The 6,881-nt window shown below is 37.3% G+C and overlaps 1 long non-coding RNA gene across 1 annotated transcript; it reads right to left on the minus strand.

The window, feature by feature from the left end:
• Nucleotides 1-1,646: 1,646 nt before the first annotated feature.
• On the minus strand, nt 1,647-4,909 carry LOC139118548 (uncharacterized). Its single transcript, XR_011548756.1, has 2 exons — nt 3,039-4,909; nt 1,647-1,868 (listed from the first exon to the last, which is right to left on the minus strand). It is a non-coding gene; the product is annotated as an uncharacterized lncRNA (long non-coding RNA).
• Nucleotides 4,910-6,881: the final 1,972 nt, after the last annotated feature.

The following is a 6,881-nucleotide window of genomic DNA, read 5'->3' on the forward strand; positions in this document are numbered from 1 at the left end:
TTGATTTAGCTGCAGACTTTGAAGACTTCCTGATGATATACCGGTGTGCCACAATCACTACTGTAAACTTTATAACTATAAAAAGAGTTTACGTGTGAAATGTTGTGTGTGTACAAATATTCTACAGCCTTCCAAGAAATATCAATACAATGCTGTTGAGATTGGCATAGATACAGTAAGGAAATATGTTCAACAAATGAATTTGACTAGGCTGTGACTATCATGCAGATAGTATGTTGTGTGGTTCTTGTAAAATGGCATTGTCTCGCCATTACCAAAAGGAGTTGCAAGTTGACAAAGTTAAATTTGCTTCCAAAGATTACATGTTATCCCTCTGTCAACCATATAAAGATGTAGTGTGCACTGATGACATAAAGTCTTTAGTTGATCATGCATTTGCTGCATCAGTTCAGTACTTGTCCAAAGAATTTCAGGAAGACAGGGCTGTACTATTGTCAAGTGTTTATAAAGTGTATCTAACATCTTGGAATCAAATCACAGGAAAATGATCAGTGATGGTAGGTATGACTGTGAAGCCTTGAGAAAAAATACAAAGTGGCTACTTATGCGGCTTAAGGAGGTTTTTGGGGGTTGTCTCTTGACTTACAGTGATCCAAGTAATAAAAGAACTGGAACCCTACTACGACGTTGTGGTACTGATCTGGAGAAATGTTTCCTGATGACCATGATCATACAAATACTCTTATGGATGACTGTAAAGAAAACTTTACCATACTTAATACACAGTATGAAAGTCTTTTGATGTCTATTCCCAAAAAGGATAATCAATCCATTCTTAGTACTGCTGCTGAAATATTGAGATCTAAGCTAATAGCCACAGCAGACACACTAATTTCTAAAGAACGAAGAAGTAAAGTTGATCTAACCACACTTAATTTCATGGAATTGATTCATTCTGATATTGATCCATTCTTATGGAATTTCATTTTTAAACTGACTTTGACAAAGAGAGAAGAAAGAGAAACAAAGTTCCTGGAATGGGATAAGTGCTTCACTGAAAACCATCGTGAAATATCTGATAGTTCTCATGTTGGAAGGATAATGAAACGTCTTTATATCTTGGGTTGTATACTTTATACCTACAACCCAGAGTGCAATTTTCCATTTCATATTCCCTTATGAAAATTTTAGCCTTCCCGACAAGATTTTCGGGAGCTCTCCAGAAAAGGTCCCGCAGTGGTCCAGGAGCTCTCCAGGACCATCTTTCCGGGAGAGCGTGGCATTGCTAACCAAATTAGGTTTGCTGGATCTCTCCCGGAAAGTTTAATGTCTCTCTGCAGGACAGGTTAGCCGTCGCTCTGCTGGACGGTTATAGCTGCCGCTCTGCCGGGCTGGTTAGGTGTCGCTCTGCTGGGCGGGTTAACTGTCGCTCTACCGGGCAGGTTAGCTGCCGCTCTGGCGGGCAGATTAGCTGCTGCTCTGCCAGGCAGGCTAGCTGCTGCTCTGCCAGGCAGGCTAGCTGCTGCTCTGCCATACAAAAATCAACCTACCTTCTGCACTCTGACTAACATTTACTCCAACAACCTGAAACTTATCACTGCTGCTGAAAATCAGCCATTACCAAGCCATCATCTCACAACCTACACTCTGCTGCCCAGAAAAAAAACGAATGCAAGGGCTAAAAATTTGGTAGGAATAAAATTTAATCCACCATATTTTTAAAGCCAATCAACATGACCGATATAAATACTTAATGTTCAAAAAATGTTCAAGTGTCCGTAAAGTCCTTAACTTCATATTGTCACAACGAGGGATTATTCTGAAAGACTTGTACATGTACATGTACTTGTCTGTTACAGCTTTGGTTATTGCTTGACTTGTCATCTTGAAGTTGTCCTATGTGTAAGCTGGAAAAAATATAAAAAAGTTCAAGTCAGATGTAAAGTTTATCAAACTTATGACAAAATTATGTATGCAAGTTAGAATCCTTGTTGGGGTTGAAAATTTTGACTCGTTCAACAGCCATCAAACATTGAAGACTGTGAAATTTGCATGTATTCATAAAATAAAGAAAATGTCCCCTCAACTTGTGAATGACAAAATGTGATTTATAGCAGTAGTCAGTAGTCAATCTGTTCATCTTGCAATTTGCTTCAAACTAGGAAAGTAGTAGAATCATTGGCATAAAACAAAATTTAATTTGCAGATGATTTATTCCCTGCAGTAATTCCGTTAAAATTGTAGACTTCACCATGTAAAACTTGCTCGGTTTGAGTACACTTCATTGCATACCTACATCATGGAGGTACTACCTCCATGCCTACATGAACTTTCTAAAGCCAAATTGAAACATAGTCAGAAAAAAGGTAGGTCTTTGTACTGAGCTTATATCTAAGTTGCTTATCAAAAGGTTGCAGCATTAAATGCAATAGAATATTGTATGCATATTTTGTGATGTAAGAGTTCATGTGGAACTTCAATGAAATATTGTAATAAAATATTGTAAATTAATTACTGATTCCCCTTACAATATGCCAGCAAAATATCTACAGGTTACATATAAACAAATGCTAAAATACGTTAATAAAAATTTTAAAAAACCTTCAATTTTAAGGACACACGTTCAGAATGATCTTATAAGCAGACAGATGTATATTGATGTCATAGAGAAGTACGTTTTGGAATACATGTAGCAGGTACCAGACTCGGTCAAGAGTTTGAGAACTAATTCGTATACAACAATTCCTACATGTATTGTTCTTTCTTTGTTTTATATCTGTCCTTTTACATCGTACATTGAGGGAAATTTGTATACATGAGCAAAACTTTTACCTTTGCCAATGCAAGAGACAAGTATATTATTGTAGATAATAGTATCGGCATTTACTCCATTTTTTGTGTACACTGTACCACGGTCCCTCTATCGTTGTACACTCTACGTTCAACCTCACGAGTTTATATACCAATTTATTAGAATTCATACAATTGAACAGTATTACTCGAGAATTGCGCCGAACAAAAACAGTAAAAAACTACGTCTTCACGTCGCAGAGAAGGCAAATCGAAAATTTACTTACCGAAGTTTACACGATCGCCTAGATCCACGGGGATGTTATGGTGATCCACAGTCCCTCTATATAGAGGGACTGTGGGTGATCATTGTTCAAATCGACGAGCCGATCGATCTCCACAAGCTGATCATGACGACGATGACTTTTTTACGCGTCGTAAACATTGCCTATAGGTTTTACATACATAGTTAGCGTGTATGAAGTCGTCAAACAGCAAATTTACGCGAAATTTTGTCAAACTTATAGGGAAAAATCAGCGACGATTTACTCAGTAATTCAAAGGTCGTAACTGTCCAAAATTTGCCGCTGAGATTTGACCTTTGATTGTTTTACCAATCTGACCAATCATAACGAAGGCTTCACATGATCTATGATGTCATCATGCGTGATACTATTACTTCCGGTACAAAGTCCTCGCGATCGCTGCAGTGTAACTAGCATGAAGTACAGCGGACTTCGAAAGCGTTTAAAAAGTACACTGACGGAAAGTTCATTGAAAAAACCTAGAGCGTTCGATCGACTATCCAAGCAACAGTACATTGAGAGCTCCTGTGGCCATGACTAAGTCGCGACACGATGTCAGAATATAGCAGGAATATAGTGGCGAAACCCTACGTATAGCATTCCCATATGCCGCAGTGCTACAAGTTACAACTGTGTATCGTACAAAGGTACTACTACTAAATCTATAGTGTGCCTTTTCGGTTTTACGGGACCCAAGTTTCAATGAAAATTGTATTCTTTGCGACAGAGTGAGATACGAAAACCAACGCATCAGTTCAACTGTGTAAACTTGTGTTCGCGTGTGTTTCTCTGGAGAGTTGAGGTTACACGTATTACGTGCACGTACACGCATCCATGGGTTGAGAACACAATAACAATAATGAAAATGGATTTACAAGATTTATTCCCTTGTCTTAAAAACTTCAAAAGTCGGCGATTTAGTAACTGCACTGATCAAAGTAAAATGATGTTTTTGGAAATAATTGTCGATGAGATAATTTGTAAGGTCAAATATTGTCACAGACGTGATGTAAACCCTATAATAAAAGCAATGAAATGTTATTGTTATCAATTATTATTTCCTTCGTGGACTACGGGCGATTTTCGAGAGATTTTCGTTGCTGCCATGAATTTAATATTGAATTTTCTTACGGATTAATTTATCATTGGCTTAAAAAGTAACCTGATGGGCAAAGAAAACATTTTCATTGGAATCTTTTGTGCCAGCCTATAGTGTACTCATGAAACAGCATTGTTAATCATCAGAATACCCTTTTTAGCAGTTTGTAGCTCGATCGCCTCAATCACATCATAGCACCTTTTACTGTCTATTAACTATCACACTGTGAATGAACTATTAGCACTGCAAACCCACGCTCACGTTCATACATCGCTGGGGCTTATGTATACCATCTGCATACTTCATTTATTTTTATTTTATTTTTTTATATTTGTGATAGACAATACCACAGCAAATATTAAGCTTACTGATCGCCACTGTGCAACTATGAACACATGTAAGTCGATCTGTCCTCTGCTACCTCCATGGTCTGATAGTCAAAATGCATTAAGTGCAGAGATGCTGCTCCACTCCTATCATTTTCTGTCGCTCTACGGGCCAGATTTGTTGTTAGATATATCTGATCAGCCACAATTATTAGGCCACTAATGTTCCTGCAGAGATGCTGCACCATTCAAGTAATTTGCTGTCGCTCTGCCGGACAGATTTCTAACAAAGTGATCTGCCCAGCTAGCGGGGCAGATTCTGCGGGCCAGAAATCTGCCCTGGAACTCTGCAGCTTTAGTCCCAGAAGTGTCCTGTCGCTCTCCGGCAGCTCTCCTGTCGCTCTCCTGCAAGGACCTCATTTTTGTAAGGGTTATCCTGGCTGATGTCATTGATAAATTTAGTAATTCATCATCTGAATGTTTACAGATATTGAATAGGTTGGGTGCTGTTGCTTCTAAGGATACCTTGCAAAGGTATAAAGTTGGTATCAGTGAGATGATAATGACTACAGGTCCTAAAATTAATGATCAAACATTTTGTGTTGTTTCTATTGATAACATTGATAAACTAAGTCCTTATGCTTCTGTTAAGTCATCTACACTTGGCAGAGGGTTCAATGGTACTTCTGTGCAAGCTGTGGAACCTAAACCTCAATCTCTAAAATTATTTAATGAAGAATTAGCACCATTCAGAAAATCTTCCTTATGCACTACAGACCATTTCTATCTCAAACATATCAAAATTGAACCTGACAACCACTCTCTGTTCAGAGCCATTGCTGCGTATGGTAATAAATCTCTTCGGCATTGTGATCGAGATAATAATGGCCAACCAGTCACTGTAGAATATAAATTCCTTGAAGAAAATCTTTCTAAGAAAATACGGGATACTGTTGTGGATTGTCTTGAACTCAATCAGCCTCTCTTTGAGAATGTTGACGATGTGAAATACGAGTCATACTTAATGAAAGATAATGGTGAGAAATACTTTGACTTTCAGCAAAGATGTAATGAAGTGAGGAAAGGTGATATGTGTGGTATTCCAGAAATTTTAGCTATCTGTCATTGCACTGCTTGCCCTGTCACTCTGTATAATTTAAACAATGGAAAGTATGTTGAATTGCATAGCTATGGTGTAGAGGCTTATGGTGACACAGAACCAATATGTTTACTTCTTTCACAATCACAAGGCAGTACAACATACAGTCTTCTCTTGAGTGCAAAAATGTATTTTGATTCCAAGACATACATTGATGAAAATAGTTTTTCTAGTTTGTATATAACAATTCTACTGAAGATTCTGTTCCCTTTGAAGATTTAATGCATCCGTTTACTGTTGTGAAACATAAAACAAAAAAAAAATAATCAGCGTACAATTGCACCTGTATTAATGGAGAACTACTACAGTCTTCTGTCAGGTTTGGATGATGAAGGTACAGGCAAAATTAATACAGGCAGTTTAAAGTTTGCAGACTTCAAGATTTCCCAAGATGAAACAGATCATTTGAATCACCTCAAGTCAGACTGTTTTATTTATATTTTGGAGAAGTTGGCAACTCATCAAGAGAAACCAAATACATTTGGCCCTGACTTTAAAACAAGGATATCTCAATTTTATAACCAAGACACAGAGATATCTAATGTTGTGTACCTTGATATATTGGATCTCCCAGCTGACAAAATAGAAACTATGAAATCAGTACTTAATAAATTGTACATACAATTTGATGTTGGAAAGACTGTTAATTTTTTAGTTGTTTCTGGTGATGGAAAGACATATGACTATCTTATTAAACTGAAGAAGCAATATGGTCCTGAGCTTGCTTGGTTACTTCCATTTCCAGGTGACTGGCACACACTTAAAAATTTCCAGTCAGTTATCATGAAAATCTATTTGGATGCTGGTTTAAGGGACCTTATTAATTTATTTCACCATGGCAAAACTGCAACATCAGTATTCAGGCAACAAATTTTGATAGAACACACAGATTTATAATGCAAGTTTGGGAAGCTTTGCATAGAATGGAGGTGAATGCCTTCCTTAGCAACAGATCAGCAATAAACTGCAGAAATTTGTGCAATTTATCTAAGGAGGAAATATTTGATGCAATCTTCACAACAATATCTAGAGAAGAACATGGCACTGCAATCAATACAACACTTTCTGATAAAAGAGAACAGCTAAAAGAGAAACTGGCTGGTTTAGAATTAGATTTTAAGCATTTCACAGACAAAGTAACAGAAAAAAACAACAACTGGAAATTTTGGCATCGTTTCATTCATGAAGATGGCCTGGCATATATCACTCTTTATATGGCTATACGAAATAGAAATTTTGAT

This window comes from Ptychodera flava, chromosome 19 (genome assembly GCF_041260155.1).
Source record: "Ptychodera flava strain L36383 chromosome 19, AS_Pfla_20210202, whole genome shotgun sequence".
NCBI classification, from domain to species: domain Eukaryota; kingdom Metazoa; phylum Hemichordata; class Enteropneusta; family Ptychoderidae; genus Ptychodera; species Ptychodera flava.